We start from the raw sequence: 18,699 nt of genomic DNA, 5'->3' as shown, positions 1-18,699 counted from the left end.
TTAAAAACGACATTGGAGATTTTGCTTGGCAATTGTGGCATCTGGGAGGAGGAATCTGAGAGAAAAAAAAAATCATATGTTGGGACTTTGAGGAGTGGAATATTAACTGCCTGACGCAGCCCCTGAGGTGGGTATCATGGTCCCCATGGATGGCTGATTTCCCTGGGATCTGCTGGTGCTGATTGATTGAGCTGTCATTGTCCCTTATGTGTCAGAGCCAGGGAAGGCCCACGAGGAAAAATTCTAATGGTGCATGTCATCAAAGAAAAATGTTGTGCTTCTCACTTCAGTGGTCCTGCTGACACCATCAACATGGTGCTTGCACTCATCCTATCCTATCTAGGATCATGGCAGGCTTCCTCTTGTCAGCCTGATCTTTACTGAGGCTTCACATAGCTCCTATTCACTGAATGTGTCTCTTCTGTGCAACTAAAAGCAGCAAAGGGATGCCAGCTGCTCAGAAAGATGAAATTCAACAGCTCTAGACTACTCTAGATAGGTACAAAAATCATGAATATGTAAGATTCAAAGAAATGTAATCTTGCTTGCAGGATGAGAGGACTATGGAATTATTTACTTTACATGGTGGGGTCTGCTGTTGTTGATTTGTTTTGGTTAATGTACATTTTCATATTTTATAATTTGTCTGTGTCCACGGAGCAGCTCAATGCCCGGTCATGTCCAGAGGCTGGGCATTGGAGGGGGTTCACTGGCAGTAGGGCTGGTGGGACACAGGTTGGTGCTGAAGAAGAGCAATGCCCATCCCCAGGGGAGGGGGCAGAGCAGGCCAGGCAGGGCCTGGTTGGTTGGGGAGCTCACAGGAGCTGTAGTAGTGGCAGCTCTTGCACAGGTCAGCAAGGAGGCAGACTGCGAAGGCAGTGTGGATGGTTTTGTCATGGGTTCTGCTTCCTTCTCGTGGCCTTGGAAACTCAGGGGAATGAGGAGGGATTGGAGTATGTGTGTCAGAGACATTGTAGCAGGCGTGTCAGGAAAGATAGGCAAATTTTTTATCCAAAAGTCCCAAACCCCTCTACTGCCCCAGGAAAAAAAAGCAAAACTGGGTGTGATTTGCATTGGCTCAGAAAACAAAAGAAATGTGAATGATCAAAGTTGTGGGTTTTTTTGTTTGTTTGTTTGTATTTGTTTTTGCTTTTGTTTTTGTTTTGTTTTGTTTTGCTTTGTTTTGTTTGTTTGGTGTTTTTTTAAATTTATTTTTTCCCCCCACAATTTCATGATGCCATTTGTAAATCCTTGAAATCAAAGGAGATGTTCTGTTCCCAGCTGAAAGAGCCTGGACACTGTGGAGGTACCTGTGGGCAGCAGGGATCATCAGCCTCTCAGACCCCGTGATAAGGGCTGAGGGCCCTTGGCACAGAGGACACTGCTGGAATCTGCTGTCCATTGCTCTGAGATTGTTGTTAAGGTTACATCATTTAAACTCTTCTTTCTTCTTCTGTTTGACAGTGATGCTTAGGAAACGTTTCAGTGCTCTGTTAATTTGTAACTGTAATTAAATCAGTGTAGTTGCAGAGTTTCCTTTCAAAGCCTGTATGAAAATAAATATATTTTTGTAATATATAAGTGCTGAGAAGCCTCATCTTTCACAGTTAAACTGGATAACTTGCTAATCAGCAACACCTTTCAGAAGGACAAAGTTTTGGTTTTTTTTTTTTTTTTATTCCACAAAACGTTTTGGTCTGAGGGGGACAAGTTTCCCTTGCCCTTTCCCTTTCTTTCCATGTTCCTCATAAAAATTTCCTACAACTGAGCTGTTGAGCAAAATTGAAGGTGGGAGGCAAAATAGTGGTAAAACTAGCCTTTAAGTTAAAAAAAAAGAAAAAAAGAAAAAAAGAAAAAAGATAAAAAGAAAAAAGAAAATAAGAAAAAAGCTTTTTCTAGTATAGTTTTATGCTGCTATTTAAAAAAATTGTTTCCGTATTAATCACCTTTCAGAGTGAGTTCTGTAGCATGCTACAGCACGATAGGATGTTTCCTTCAACTTTTCTAAAAAGTTTCAATGTTAAAACTTATCGCAAGTGTATCAGGGGATCTGTCTTGCTGTCAGTTTTTCAAAACAACTCTATTTTGAAGTCACTGAGGATATCTGTTGAACAAGGAGTGGCATAACGTGGCCTAGTGCTACTAAGTTGCTTACTTGTTAAATGTGTTCTGATTATTGCATTCTTTCTCTTTTTGCTGAGCGCCTTACTACCAGGGATGCTCTCCATTAACTTCTTCTAGTTACTGGTTTCCCCATGACTGTGTTTTTTTCTGCCAGAAAGTTACCAATTGAGAAGCAGGAGGGGAATGTAGTCTGAGAACTGTCCCTCTTGTAAAGGAGCTGATACTTCTTCAGCAATTGTGGAACACCAAAGAAAAGGGACAGGAGTCCATAAAGAGGTAGGTTGTCGCACTTGCATTTTGGATCATATGCTCAAGGGGGTATATTTGTGCCTCTTGACTGACTTTGAAAGAAATCAGCTGTTTTACTGTGTTTGAGGTCTTCAATCTTTTTAGGTACTTCCAATCTGGACATAGTTTGTGATGTTTTGTTCATTAAGTTTGACGGTAAAGCAACAAGGATTCTTTTAGTCCTGGAGACTTCCAGGGAAGACCTGGAACACTGAAACTGTTCATATAGCGTAATTACTTTTAGCCTCCATTGAATGGCCTATGTGAACATCTACACATTGGTAGTGTTGCCAAACAGATTTAGCAAGCACACTACTGAGTTTTGAATTACACCTTGAGCAGTACAAAGATAAAGATAATCCTTAATATTCTGGCCAACTTGAGGAACTGTGTGTAGCTTTAGTATGTAACAGTTCCTGCTAATTATGAGTATTTATTAGCAAAAGGTGAACATGCTTCCCAGTGAAGATCAGATGTGAAAGAGTTTCCAGTGAGGTAAGTTCTAGACCAGGAATTCCCTGAGATGAAAATAGTTGGAACCCAGAAATGTGTTCAGGGAAAGAAATGTAGTGCAAATTTCCCCTGTTCTTACTCTTTCCAAAGCATCTCTTTATAACTGCTACTGGAGGAGGGCAAATTTGCTCTCACTGTTCTTATATTTTTAAGAGTTCTGCTCCTCCTACTGCAATTGTTTACCTTTCCCCATTCTGGCTCTGCATATCACAGCTTAATAGAGTGACATCTAAGGCAAAGTTTCTCTTACCAAAATCACTGTTTTGTGCAGGTACTAGGAGTTAGTTTCCAAGTGGAATGAATTTGAGAAGGGGAGCTGAGTCCTACCTCCATAGCTAACTGATGCACATGATCTCACTTGAACACAGCTACATCATAATTCTGATAAAAGGTCAAAACTCTGTAAAGAGAAAAGGAAAGAGAAGGATCAAACTTTATATTTGGTTCTTCTCTTCTGACACAACACTGCAGGAAACAATCCTCCAAACGACTGCATTTGCTTACCTTGCTGGAGCTTTAGGGTAAGTAGTTCCTGGACCTCGAAGAATTTAGTCTGTGCAGCAAGTCTTACTTTGAGCTACTTGGAAAAACTGAAAATCACTTCTTTTTTTTTTTTTTTTTTAATACGACGTCATAATTTTTGAGGATGCTTTTGCTATGTGGTGCTCTCAGGTCCAAGACAGATTTCTGATCACATATGTGAACAGGACAGTATTGAGTCACTACTTGAGATGCAGATAGTCTAAGTTCAAGTCAGTGCTGGTATTGACGTGAAGCAGGGATGTTGCCCATGTCTCTGTCACGTAGTTGGGATGTCTCACCCTTTGCTGTAAAAGCTAATACTTTTTTTTTTAAAAGAAAATGTATTTTTCATTTCCTGCTGAATCAAGACACACACCCTGCAAAAACTTGCTCTTCCCATCCTCAGTGAAATATCTTCCTTGCTTTCTGATCAGCTGTGGCTAGCTATGGCATTCGTTAGAGATTAGTAAAGCTGGAAAGGTACTTATATCAGCTTATGCTGTATGAAAACTAGGTTGGCAGGCTTCATAACTTCACCTGAATGACTCTTCTGATTTTCTCCACATAGTGATCAACATAGCAAGACAGCAGCTTTGATGTGTGTTTTCATTCCAGTATTCACCAGAGCAGCCTCATGTTTCTGTTGCTTCATTTATCTGTTAAGTTCGTACTCAGTTGTTTCAGATCCTTTCAACAACACCATGATTATCTCAATCACCTTTTCAGTGCCAATAACTGTGGGATTTTAATGTTTCATTGGGCTTCTACGTGCTACTGCATTCAAGTAATAAAGAGAATCTGTTTTCTTTGCCCTTGATGCTTGTTTTACAAAGGGATGCATAAGAAGTAACCAGAGCCAGCTGTTCTTCTGATGCAAATAGGCAGAGCTTTATTGCCACCAGTAGAGTTACGTCCAGTTTTACAATCTCATGGCATACCATAAATGATCTTGCCCTCTGAACTAATATATTTGAAAGAATTTTCCTGCATTCAAATCCTTGCTGTAGAAATATATTTCCAAGTGTTATCCTCTGAGCAGATAATCTCTTGCTCAGCTTCCCACACTTTTGCTTTTAACCTCTTCTTCATGATCAATGAAAATAGTTTTACTCTGGAAGATAAGGTTTTTCTGCTATGATGTATATGGGGAAAGCAGCTTTTTAAAAATCCAAGCAGAGCGGGACCTGCAAACGTTTCACTATATAAAAGTATCAGATGAGGAAGGATAATTGCATGAGTGCAAACTTGAGTAACTTATTAAATGCACTAAAAATATGAAAGTAGTCTCTTGATTTGACATTAAGCTAAGTTAAAAAATAAAAGCAGCTACTTTGCCATCATCAACAAAGAATTCAGCACTTTCCCTTATCCTCTTGCCAAGCTGTTGCTTAGTCTTATCTTTTAATTAAACCTGAACTTTAAAATACATGTGTCTAGTATTCCATTTTATTTAAAGAAATATCAGTAGGTATACAATATTCTCAGGAATTAGCATTTTGTATAGAGATTTCTCTGTGTTATGTTTTTTTTTCCTCCTCTTTTTTTCTCCTCCTGACAGAATGGACACATCAAAACCGCCAATTTTGTTGCAACTCAGAATTTAAAGTCATTGACTAAAAAGAAACAGAAATTAAAGTCTTGTGATTTTTTTTCTTTAGTTTCCACTATTTTCTACCACAAAAACACACCTGACCACTTTAAGTTTTCGTTAAACAGACACTGCTCCCAAGAAATGCAAACCAGAATCTCTACTTCTGATCAAACCTTGATAAGGAACTCATAATATCTCCATCCTCTCAGAAGAGAAAACTTGAACTAATACATGTTTTTTTTTTGTAATTCCTGAGTAATTTTTTGCTCTTAAACACTCTAACAAGTTGAGTCTCACTGAGGAGCTGGGAGCCTCAAATTACAGTGAAGTCAGTGAGAGCTTTGCCATTTATTGAAGGCCGATTTTCATAGGGTTCCTTGGATGGGACTGAATGAAATAAAAAGTCTCCCCCATAATTATTAGACAAGAACACAGTTTTGATCTAGTTATTTTTTTCAGGGAATGGAAGTAAAACCCTGTGACTAAGATGACCAAGCCCACTGCACTACAACCCAATTCAAAGTACTGAATGTCAAAGAATGCGATTTCTGGCTACAATTACTAAAATCCACATCACTTAGGCATGTCCCAGCACAGCAAAAGAATTAATACTGTCCTAAAATAAGAAATAGTGATGGCATCACTGATATTCTTAAAGTTAAATGTATGCTTTTCTAGGTTATGCCTCAAGTACTTACAAATAATAGAGAAATTACCAAGCAATCAAGATTAGTTTGCAGATAACTGGATGGCCAAAGAAAGAGTTAAGTATATAAAAATTTTGTATCGGTGTCCAAACATCTGTATTACCAATAGAAAAGGGATATATTTGAAACTCCAGTGACCTAAAATACTTTCACCACCTTGAAAATATTAACAATAAAAGCCACTCTTTTCCTCAAATATACATGATGACTGCTCTTTCATTTCTGTTCAATACAGCATTACATTGCAGTTTTATGCACATTAATAATACAGCACAGTTGTAATGCTATAATGCCTTATAACCTAGAGTAAACACAGTATATTGATCTAATACAAAATGATGTGGCAAGCAATGAGGCTAAAACAAGCACCTAAGAAGGAATCCATGGTGGAAGCAAACAAGACTGTTTCCAGTAACTCTATGTAAACATTGGGAAGGCAGTTAATTGGCAAAATGAATTGGAATTAATTATGCATGAATCTTGTGGCAAGTACAGCAGCACTCACCTCATTGAGAAACCAGAGTTTGGAACAGAGGATGACGGCATGATATCCTGAATGTGCTTATAGCCACGATTCAGGGGATTGCAAGGTCCACAGCTGCCTTCATAGAGTACACTGTCGTTAAGAGAATTTTCTGGGATTTCTGAATCACTGATGATGCTTTTCAAGAACCCTTGGGAATTTGTGAATTTCCTGATAGATAAGTAAGCACAATACATTATATTAGAAAAAAAAAAGAGGTAGGACTCAAAAAATGGGGTCTCTGGAAATATTGAGAAACAAATAACTAATAAATTTGCATTAACAAACAAACAAACACCAAACCCCTCCCCCTAAAAAACCAAACCAACCAACCAAAAAAAAACCAACAAAAACCCACACCCCCACAAACAGAAGATAACAAAATGATAAATAGAGCCACTATAAGTTTTTTTAAAAAAGATTCTGTCAAACCATTTCAATGTTCTTCCTTAACAAGGTAACTGGCATAATATCTAGAAGAACAGAAAACAATAAATGTAAGAAATCTGAATTTTAGTGTTGCTTTTTGATGCTGTTCAATGTGACATTCTCATGAGCAAGTTAAAGAAATACGGTCCAGCTTTTATCACTGTAAAGAGGATGCAAAATATGGATGAAAAATTTGTCACTCTATGTAGTGTGAAGTACTTGGACTTCACCTTGGATATCACTTTTTAAGGAAGATGAACAGCATAGTAGGCTAACAAGAATGATAAAAAGTTTAGAAAGAAAAGTTAAAGAAAAATATAGAAGTGTCACCATATGGGAGGACGTTACCCTAAGGAAGGTGAACAGCTTTTTCCCTCAATAATCAACTACAGAAAACAAAAAAATATATTCATTTGCATAAAATCAGATTTGCATTGGATATTAAGAAAATCTTCCAAAATGTAAGGAAGATGAAGTATTGGGATGAGATACTGTGTTGGTCTGAGTGAAGGAGAATTCATTTTCTTCATGCAGATGGAACTTTTTTTTGTAGCTAGCATGGTCGTCATTTGGATTTAGTTTGAGAACATGAAGATACCATCCCGGGACAGAGTCATTTTTTTCCTTCAAGTAACTGCCCAGTGTTTTTGAGTTGATATGAAGAGAACGTAAGAACTTCCTGTTACCTTAGCAGTTGGCTGGGAGCCAAAGTCCTTCTGGGCTTTCTCTTTGCAGATGTGAGGCAGCTGGAAAGGGAGGGCATTGGTGGGACAGACCTTGACTGATATCCAGGCTGATCAATGAGAATATTCTATGCCATTAGCATGATGCTTAATATTTAATGAGATCTGTGTGTTTTGGCTGGGGACACCTGTTCCAGTTCTTCTCTGTTTCAGTTGAATTCCATTCAGGAGTTCTTTTAGTTTGGCCTTCTGCTATGCTGCCATTTGCAGAGGACTCCGGCTCTTTTTGCCTTTTTTTCTCTCTGTCTCCCTGGGATCAGCTGTTCAGGACCAGGGTGATCTGTCTCTTCCCAGGACTGGCAGCTCAGTGTGGAAAGAGTTCATGAGGAATTGCTTTGAGTATCTTTTACTTTCTATTTCTTTTTCAATTTTATACATATTATTATTAGTAGTAGTATATTAGTATTATTTTGTTATTTTATTAAACTATATTTATCTCAATGCATGTATTTCTCCCCTTTCGATTCTCTCCCCTATTTATTTGGGGATGGTGGCAGGGGACTGAGTGAGCAGCTGTCAGGGTCATAATTGCTGGCTCAGGTTGAACTGCAACAGATACTCAGTAATGTTCAGAGACTCATGAAGTCACAGAATAATACAGGTGTGAAGGCCCCTTAGGAGGCTATTTGTTCCAGCTCCCCACTTGAATCAGAGCCAACAAGAGCAGGTTGTACAAGATAATATCCAGTGAAGGTCTATTTATTTCTAGTGATGGGGATACCACAGCCTCTCTGGGAACCTGTTCAGGTGTTTCACCACCCACATGGTGGAATTTTTTTCCTTGTATCTTACTGGAATTTCCCATATGATAATTCTGGTTTTATTATCTTGCATCTCCAAGGAGAGTCTGGCTCTGTCTTCTCTAGGTCATACCACCAGCCAGCTGAACAGTGGAATTTCCACTATTCAAAGTATTATGATCAGGTTTGATAAACATCTGGAAAATGCTGGAATTTCACTGAGTACGGGCATTGAATGAAATGAGAATAAATCCATTATCATTCTCCGTTTTTGTGAGTTCCTAGCTTTCTATAATTCTTTGGTATATGCAGAAACATAACATTTAGCAAATTGTCTATCTATATAGACATTGCGTGTAACAGAAAGTTCTGGATCAATGGGTCGTGAATGCATTTCAGTCATTTCAAACACACTACTCTTATGGTTAAATACTTGGATTCTAAAGCTTTCAAATTATTTTTTTCTCCAAAAAGTCCCAAAATGTATTTATGGCCGGGAAAGAGTTTGTGGTCTAATTTTCTCTGGAGTGAGTGTTTTTTTGCCATGAATTGCTTTTACTCTGAGGAGAACAAAAAAGTACCTAATTTTATTTCCAGGAAACAGACTGAAAAACTTTTGGCTCCAGAGGCAAGAGGTGCCTGAGACTAATACAAGGTGTAGACAGATTGAGTCCCTTTATTTTTTGCCAACCTCAGTCTAATGAAGTTCAACTTTAATTTTGGAATGTGAATGTTGCAAACTACAAAGCCCTCGTTAGTATTAAATGAAGGATTAATGAAAGGGAGTATAGGTTTGAAATACCTATATGATTTTTCAAGGTGGATTTCTCAGGCATGAACCGTATGAGAAAGCTTAGAAGATATAGGAGAAAATGGTGCAAATTAAATTTACCAGGACAGTGTTTAAAAACCACACAATTTAAAGGCTTAATAGAAGAAGCTGAATCTTCTGCAATTGTGGGTTTAGAAAAGATCTGAGAATAAAATTTAGACTACTAAGTATTTAAGAAAAAAAGGCGGGGGAAGTAAACGGTGACACATATGCTCTGTAGATGTTTGCAGAAAACAACAACAAAACAAAAACAAACCCAAAAAACTTAAAGCAAAAGTCTGGACACCCTGAAGTGAGAAAGAAAAGTGATAAGGAGAAAGCAAATGAAGATTCCAAGTGGTGGAAGATGTTTTAATCAGCTGGATGTGGGTTTTTTTCTATAAAAAGTCTAATGAGTGCATAGAAAAGAAACAAGTAGAGTTCTGCTAGAAACAAGAAAATAACTACCAAGAATAATTCGATGAGAAAGAACAAAGGGTAAACAAAATGTTTGGTGAGAATATTTGAAAAACAATTGATAAACGTGCAATACATACAATATACATGGAGAATATGAAAATAATGAGTCTGAAATTCCAGAAATTATATTTTTAAAGTTCATGGGAGTCAAGAGAGTTGCTTTTTTTGTCTCAAATAAGAAAAAAAGGCTATTTAACATCCCACCATAGCACTGAAATCCTGCCATCTCAATCTTATAGCTACAGAGTCAGCAGTGTTGTCATTTTTGGTCATTCTTTAGTTAAGGAATTCCTATCCTATTCAGGCAATCCTGCTGGGCTACATCTTGCCAAGTCACTCACCCATTTTATTCTCCAAGGATGCCTGTCCTATCTTTGAAGCATCTTTCCATGTTACGGGTAGCTGAAGTATGACAATTTTACTTTTCTGTGACATTGAAGGCAACCTGTAAATAAAATGCTGGTTTTGAAGTTTGATTTGCTAGATATCATGATGGGCCTTCAATGACCCCAAAGTACTTTGCCTTCAGGGTAGAGCTAGAGCACGAAGGTTTAGTGAAACATTGAAGAAAGAAGGAAAAGTTTTCTAGATACAATTAGGATATTACCGTGTTTACAATATCATTTTCTATCTGATTTTTCTGTTCAGACTGTCCTGCTTAATTTTTTATAAAGAAATTTGTTCAGTCCCATTTTCAATATAACATTTTGGAATACATCAATTGCCATGATTATGCTGAAATTAATTTGTAGTTCAAGGAAATGTATTATCTCTCTTTTCCAGAGTTGGATTACCTTTCCTGGGAAAAAAACAAATAGCTGTAAATGTAACGTCTGTTAATCATGATAATATATAAATTGAACAGCTTGCCAAGATTACATTTATAATTTTGCTCTGCAGCCATAGTAGATATCTTCTTTTGCTTTCCTTTACAAATGTGAAGCCAGCTTCAAAATAAAAATTATAACATATTCCTGTAAACAGTGACACGTCTGCAGTCCTGACAAAACATTCATGACTCGTTGTGTGAGAAATGAGGAAAGGGAAAATCTTTAACCACGTTTTACACAATTGTATCACTGTATTTCTGGGAGCATTTGGGTCCTCTCCTCAGTAGGATAGGCACACTGCATAAAATATTGAACATTTTTTTTTCATGTCACTGATCCTATAACCAACTTTATGTTGAACTTCACCAATAATTCTTGGAGAAGACTTGACCTAAAATGTGCAGTGTTTTAAATCCTTCTCCTTGCAGTCCTTGTCTTTCACAACATGGCAGTAGAAGGTGGCAGTAGTAGCACAGTCATGCCCTGACTGTAATGCTCAGCTGCAGCAAATCTAATTTTGGTTGCACCCTCAGCCTGATGATGTCTTTTTTTGAGAGGAGGAGGATATTCACCTTCCCTCTTGCTGAAATAATTCTAATTAAATGTTAATTGGGTCAGAGAGTATGCCCACAGGCAATCCAAAATTACTGGTTAAAACACCCACGAGCAAAAATTTCAGTTTGGGTCATGCTGAATATTTGGAAGTATTCAGTGGAGTCAAAATTGGAGTTGACTTCACTAAGTTAATTCACTCTTTCTCATGCTTATTTTATCCTCTCTGTACAGTTATTGACACAGGGCACAAAAAAGAGAACAGCTTCAGCATGGGCTGCAGGGAACCTTGTCCTCTTACGGCTTTCTAGCTAGGAAATTCTCATGGACACTGTTGGTTCAAAGCCAGTGGATTTTTTCCTCTCATTACTTTATTTGCATTTTGAGTCCATGTATGATCTTCACATCCACAACAAGTCAGTTACACTGGAAGCATGCAAAAAACCTGACTCTGAGAATAATTCGTGGACAGCTGGAAAAAATAGCCACGTAAACCAACACACAATGAATCATTTCCTTGTCAAAAATTAATACAAAACATTAGACCTGGCACTCAGTACTGGCATCCAAGAAAACGAGAATAAAATGAGCATTAAAAAACCAAAAAACAAAAAAACAACAACAAACCACTCAAACCTGTTCTACTTGTAAAAGTGACTTTTCCAACATTTTCCCTTGCTTGGAGGAAATATCGGGTGTAATTGGGGGTAACATCAGTAGCAGGTGTGGTGCAGCAGGGTACAGAGGTTGTCACTCCTTGCTTGTTAGACTAACTCAACTATTGTCAGTGTCCCAGACTGCTGCTGACCATGGTCTCCTCCAGAGAGGTTGTCACAAAAAGACTGTGGTGGCCCAGACGGAGGGCCTGCCCTGAGCCATGGCTGTTCAGGTCTCTGGCTGCAGGGAGTGCAGCCTGCTGCTGCTGGGGAAGGGAGGCCAGCATTCCACCTGTGTGAGGTGTGAGCAGGTGCAAGATCTGCTCGGCATGGTGGTGAAACTTAAGGAGGAGGTCAAGAGACTGAGGACCATCAGGGAGTGTGAAAAGGAGATTGACTGGTGGATTAACTCTCTGGAGTGCCAGTCAGAAAGGCCCCAGGGAGATACCCCCCAAAAGGCGATGGACCCCCTGCCCTGTTGGGCAGAGTGGGGAGACCCAAGACAGCCCCTGCCCTGTCACTGTTGGGCAGAGGCAGGGGACCGAAAAGATGAAGAGGGTTGGAAGTGAGTTCCAGTTTGGCATCATGGGCAACCCCCCTCCCTACCTGCTTTGCTTCCCCAGGTGCCCCTCTGTAATAGGTTTGAGGCCCTGAATCTTGAAGAAGTAGGTGAGGATGTGGTGCAAGACCCGCCTGCAGGGTCACATAAGAAGAGGCAGTTGACTCCACACCTCAAGACTGCCTCCGATAAGAAAGAAAGAACAGTAATTGTAGTAGGCGATTCCCTTCTGAGGGGGACGTAGGGCCCAATATGCAGAGTTGACCCTCATAGGGAAGTATGTAGTCTACCTGAAGCCCGGATCAGGGACATCACCAGGACGCTCCCCAACCTGGTGCACCCAACAGACTACTATCCACTGCTGATCTTCCAGACAGTGGAGAAGAAGCTGCATCCCGCAGTCTGAGGGGAATGAAGAAAGATTTCAAGACCTTGGGACGGTTGGTGAAAGACTCTGGGGTGCAAGTGATTTTCTCTTCCCTCCTTCCATTTTTGGGTGATGATGTGGGATGGAATAGAAGAATTCAGTCCATAAATGATTGGCTACAAGACTGGTGCTACTGGCAGAGCTTCAGTTTCTTTGATAATGGCTGGTTTTATAAGACAGCAGTCCAAGCAGGTTTATCTCACAGGGGCAAAAGGATGCTGGGACAGGAATTAGCAGGGCTCATTTGGAGAGCTTTAAACTAGACTCGAAGGAGGATGGGGTTGTAGCTGGACTTGCAGCAGTGGGTCAGCATTCTAGAATTGATGGAGACTGGGAGGCCTCCCATACTGCTAGGGTAAAATCAGTGTGCTCAGCTCGCTCTCTGAAATGCCTGCACACCAATGCACACAGCATGGGGAATAAGCAGGAGGAGTTAGAAACCTGTGTTCAGTCAGGAGATTATGATCTGGTGGCAATTACAGAGACATGGTGGGACAGCTCACATGACTGGAATGTGGTCATGGATGGCTATGTCCTTCTCAAGAATGACAGGCCAGCCAGGCGAGGTGGTGGAGTTGTTCTTTATGTGAGAGCAACTACAATGTGTTGAGTACTGTCCAGAGGCGGATGAAGAGCGAGTTGAGAGTCTGTGGGTGAGAATTAAGGGGCAGGCTGGTAGGGGTGATACTGTTGTGGGTGTCTATTACAGGCCCTCAGATCAGGGTGAAGAAGCTGACGAGGCCTTCTACAGACAGCTGAGAGCAGCCTCACAGTCACAGGCCCTGGTTATTTTGGGGATTTTAACTACCCTGATGTTTGCTGGAAGGACTATTCAGCCAGCCAGCCACAGTCTAGGAGGTTCCTCCAGTGCACTGATGAGAACATCCTGATGCAAACGGTGTATGAGCCAACTAGGAGAGGTGCACTTCTGGACCTCGTCCTCACTAACAAGGAGGGTCTGGTTGAAGTGGTAAAGGTTGGGGGCTGCCTTGGCTGCAGTGACGATGAGATGGTGGAGTTCAGGATCTTATGAAGCAGGAACAGAATAACAAGCAGAATCACAACCCTGGACTTCAGCAGGGCAAACTTTGGCCTTTTCAAACAATTGCTAGGGGAAATCCCATGGGCAAGGGTGCTTGAAGGTAAAGGGGCCCAAGATAGTTGGTTAGCAGTCAGGGACTGCTTCTTCCAAGCTCAAGATCAGATCATCCTGACATGTAGGAAGTCAAGGAAGGGAGCCAGGAGACCTGCGTGGTTAAATGAGAACTGCTGGACAAACTCAAGTGGAAAAGAAGAGTTTACAGATCACGGAAGGAGAGGCTGGCCACTTGGGAAGAATATAAGGCTGTTGTCAGAGGATGTAGGGAGACAAATATGAAAGCTAAGGCCTCCTTAGAAGTAAACCTTGCAAGAGGGGTCAAGGACAACAGGAAGAGCTTCTTCAAATACATGGCAGGTAAAACTATCACTAGAGGCAATGTAGGCCCACTGATGAGTGAGGTAGGTGCCCTGGTGACAGAAAATACAGAGAAGGCAGAGTTACTGAATGCCTTCTTTGTCTCTATCTACACTGCTGGAGGCTGTCCTGAGGGGCCCCGTACCACTGAGGCCCCAGAGGCAGTCAGGACAATGGAGGAGTTTGCCTTGGTTGATGAGGACTGGGTTAGGGAGCAGTTAAGCAATCTGGACATCCATAAATCCATGGGTCCTGATGGGTTGCGCCTGTAGGTGCTGAGGGAGCTGGCTGAGGTCATTGCTAGGCCAGTTTCCATCATCTTCGCTAAGTTGTGGGAAATGGGAGGGGTGACTGAGTACTGGAGGAAAGCAGATATCACTCCAGTCTTCAAAAAGGGCAAGAAGGAGGACCCGGGTAACTATAGACTGATAAGCCTCACCTCCTTCCCTGAAAAGGTGATGGAACAATTTTTCCTTGGTGCCATCTCAAGACATATCAAGAATAAGAGAGTCATTAGGGGCAGTCAACATGGCTTCCCCTAAGGGGAAGTTGTGCTTAACCAACCTCATAGTCTTTTATGAGGACATAACAAGGTGGATAGATAACGGCAAAGCAGTGGATGTGGTCTATTTGACACAGTCTCCCACAACATCCTTGCAGCTAAACTGAGGAAGTGTGGTTTGGATGATTGGGTAGTGAGGTGGACTGCGAACTGGCTGAAGGAAAGAAGCCAGAGAGTCGTGATCAATGGGGCAGAGTCCAGTTGGAGGCCTGTATCTAGTGGAGTGCCTCAAGGGTCAGTACTCGGGCTGGTATTATTCAATATATTCATCAATGACTTGGATGAAGGAATAGAGTGCACTGTCAACAAGTTTGCTGATGACACCAAGCTGGGAGGAGTGGCTGACACGCCAGAAGGCTGTGCTACCATCCAGCGAGACCTGGACAGACTGGAGAGTTGGGTGGGGAAAAATTTAATGAAATATAACAAGAGCAAGTGTAGAGTCTTGCATCTGGGTAGGAACAACCCCAGGTTCCAGTATAAGTTGAGGAATGACCAGTGCAGAGCAGAGAGCAGTGTAGAGGAAAGGGACCCAGGGGTCCTGGTGGACAGCAGGATGACCATGAGCCAGCACTGTGCCCTTGTGGCCAAGAAGGCCAATGGCATCCTGGGGTGTATTAGAAGGGGGTTGGTTAGTAGGTCAAGAGAGGTTCTCCTCCCCTGCCCTGGTGAGACGGCATCTGAAATATTGTGTCCAGTTCCGGGCCCCTCAGTTCAAAAAGGACAGGGAACTACTAGAGAGTGTCCAGCACAGGGCAACAAAGATGATGAAGGGAGTGGAGCATCTCCCTTATGAGGAACGGCTTGGGGAGGTGGGTCTCTTTAGCTTGGAGAAGAGGAGACTGAGGGATGACCTCATTAATGTTTATAAATATATAAAGGGTGAGTGTCATGAGGATGGAGCCAGGCTCTTCTCAGTGACAACCAATGGTAGGACAAGGGGCAATGGATACAAACTGGAACACAGGAGGTTCCACTTAAATGTGAGAATAAACTTCACAGTGAGGGTGATGGAGCACTGGAAATTCTCTGGAGACATTCAAATCCTGCTTGGATGCTTTCCTGTGTAAACTCATCCAGGTGTTCCTGCAGGGAAATTGGACTAGATGATCTTTTGAGGTCCCTTCCAATCCCTAACATTCTGTGATTCTGTGATTGGGAGAAACACAGGTATTATGTCTTCAATATAGTGGTCATGTGGCAGATATAATTACTTCACCAAAACAAGATCTCTATCCTACGTCAAGCTGGATGACTGAAGGTAAGGCTGAATGCATGCAAAGCAATCTTGTTGGAGGGGTGAGGTTTTTTTGTTTCTTGTTGGTAGTAGTTTGAGTTTGCTAGGCTTGAAAGCATGAAGTAATAAATCAGCTTTAAAGTGGATTTACTGGTTCTTACAAAATTTAAATAAATTCAGACATGTAAGAAAGTGAAGAATTACTCCACAAATAACAGGGTAAAACCAGTATAATCTTGGCAAGATGTGAGAAATCATCTCTTATTATAAAAGCAAAGTCACTTTTAACAGATGTCACCAGTCCATGAGATTTAATTATTTATGAGATTCGTTTGTCGAACACTTCCTTTCTAAACTATGTTCCTATATCTCTTGCTGTTCTTCATTTTCTCAGCTACTTCTGTGTTCTCTAAAATCCTGTTAATGTTTCTCTTCTGCATCTGCTCAATTTCTTCCTTTTCCTGTCACTATAACTTACTCTCCAGCTTCTGGCTAATGGGCCTGAGACTAAATGGGAGAGGTCTGGGTGCTGGTTTAAGCATTTACATTTGACTGGGCATGCGAATTGCCTGTGGTTATAGTCCAGGTGACTGTCAAGGAAAGAAATGTTGGTTAAGTCTTGAGTTAATGTGGTGTGTCTGAGAGTGTTAGTAGCAGTGGGCTGATATCAATACACCTGTAGTAGGATGATCCTGGTTTTGTTGGGAAAAATGAATATAATGATTGACCAGCCATGTAGTATCATCACTGACCTTTTCGCATTCAGAAAAAAGATCACGCTTTTATCACCACACTCATTTTTTTTTGGTGGAGATTCACTGCACTGTTTTCCAAGAGGAAAAGAAAGAATTATCCTAGCATCATAGCAACAAAAATAGCTAATCTACTGTGCCTTGCATAAGTGGCTTCCCCAACAGACTGGCTCTCTCCTATGTCATTACAGGTGTTATCTTTCTGGGGCCATATACAGCATTCATGTAAAAAGAATTACAGCAATTCTGTGCTATATCTCTCACCCTGCCTCAAAGTTGATTGAATGTAGTGGGAGACTTTCTGAAGACTTTGGTGGTATTTTGAACACATTTTTCCACATGCTTTTGAGTTTAATGGATGTATGTAGGTGCTCATAAATATCCATCCCCTAAAGACATTCTTGCAGAAATTTCCTTCAGGCTCTGACATCAGAGAATCTTGGATGTGATTTTAGGTTCTTTACTCAGCCAAATGCATAAAATTCATGAGATCCCAGGGGTTTCTTCCTCCAATTTTCACAAATGTTCGTAGTTCTATCATGGGCTGCACACTGCAATTTACTGATTATATCAAAGGAACTGAAGTACTAATCCCAGGTGAGCCACTGACTGTGTAATGAGAGGCTTCTAAAGTCTTTCAAAGTTACTGAAACAGGTGTTGTGAGGGATAAGAACATCAGACTAAAGCAAGAAAAAAAAAATCATATCACAGAAGCTTTGCTTCCACAGTAATTTGTGCTGAGCAGATTTTCTTGTGCCATCCAAGTTAGCATGTGGCTTTACATCATTTTGTTGTTTTTAAAATCAATCTCCTGCTCCTACAGAGTACCAGACTAACAAAGCCAGAAAGTGAAACTAGAGAGACCAAAAAATGACAATAGCAGTGGCAGAGCAGTTATCAGCCTCTCTTTTCAAACTCCTAACTAGGGTACTAACCTTTGTGTTTGCTTTTACGAGACAGACAAATATCTACTAGGAACTAGATGGAGGTCATCCACACATTTCATATGGGTCACTGAATAATGATCAGAGGGTAGCAACTTTCATTTTGAATCAGTAATGCAGAGGTGAAGAGCACCATATTTCATTATTAATGCCACATGCACTCCAAGGTCACTGCTTTCATTTCTTCCCCCTACTGAATGTATGAACCCTTAAGAACCTGGTTACTTTTAGTACTGAGCAGGCTGCTTTTTCTGACCTTCAAAATGGATTTTGAACCTTAAAAATTGTCTGTTCACAGTTGCAAAAGGGATGCATCTGGAAGAAGAATTTATTATGCACAAAAATACAGGTTGCACAGGAAACAAGTGGATAAGGACAAAGAGGATAAGCTGCATTCGTCATTATATGATAAGAAACTATAGAGTAATGAAAACAAGTAAATAAAAACACTGTGAAAGTCAGAGTAATAATAAAAGTCTCTTTCCAAACAGATGGTTTGTTTTTGTTCCAAAGATACCTAAAATGCTTTACTATTATCTAAATTCACCTTTCTTCTCCATTTTATGATATGAGAAGGAGGAAGAAAGAGAGGAAAAAGGAAATGAACAGCGATTTGAAAACACTCTGATGGATTATGCCATTTCAAAGAGTCAACAAAATGTCCAGGTTTGGACACAGTTGTGTGATATGCACTCCAGAGTATTCATATTTGGCAGGCTTAATTCTCATGTCAGTCCAGTGGACCAAGAAATCAGGTTCTGGTAACTGAATTCTCATGTGATCCTCATATGGGCTTTTAAAGACTGACCCTGAGAGAAAAATAGAAGTGTCAAATTATAACTGTACAACAACCAGAGATTATTGTTCCCATTTTGTTATTAGGCTGGATTAGTTTTCAGTTTAGGAAACCCCACCTGTCTTTCAAATAATGACAACATATTCTTTCAGAACTTACTCATGATGCTATAAAGTGGGGCAATGTGCTAGTGTAATTCATAGGATTTTTTCCAAGAGAATGTCTACCCAAATTTTAAGTTTCCCAGCAGGAAAACTGAAATAAAGAGAGAAACTCTTGGGACATTATTTCTTAAACCTGAAACAATCTCCCTGTTGGCTGAAACCACTTTTCAAACTTCACACATCTTTAACTGTTTCTTTTGAGGCAACCAGAAAATATTTCATGTTGATGTTTGAGACCCATGTTTGGAACCATACCTTTCTGTCTGACATTTAAATAGACTGTGAGACAATC

This window comes from Patagioenas fasciata, chromosome 3 (genome assembly GCF_037038585.1).
Source record: "Patagioenas fasciata isolate bPatFas1 chromosome 3, bPatFas1.hap1, whole genome shotgun sequence".
In the NCBI taxonomy this organism is placed as follows: domain Eukaryota; kingdom Metazoa; phylum Chordata; class Aves; order Columbiformes; family Columbidae; genus Patagioenas; species Patagioenas fasciata.
This window is presented reverse-complemented; position numbering follows the sequence as displayed.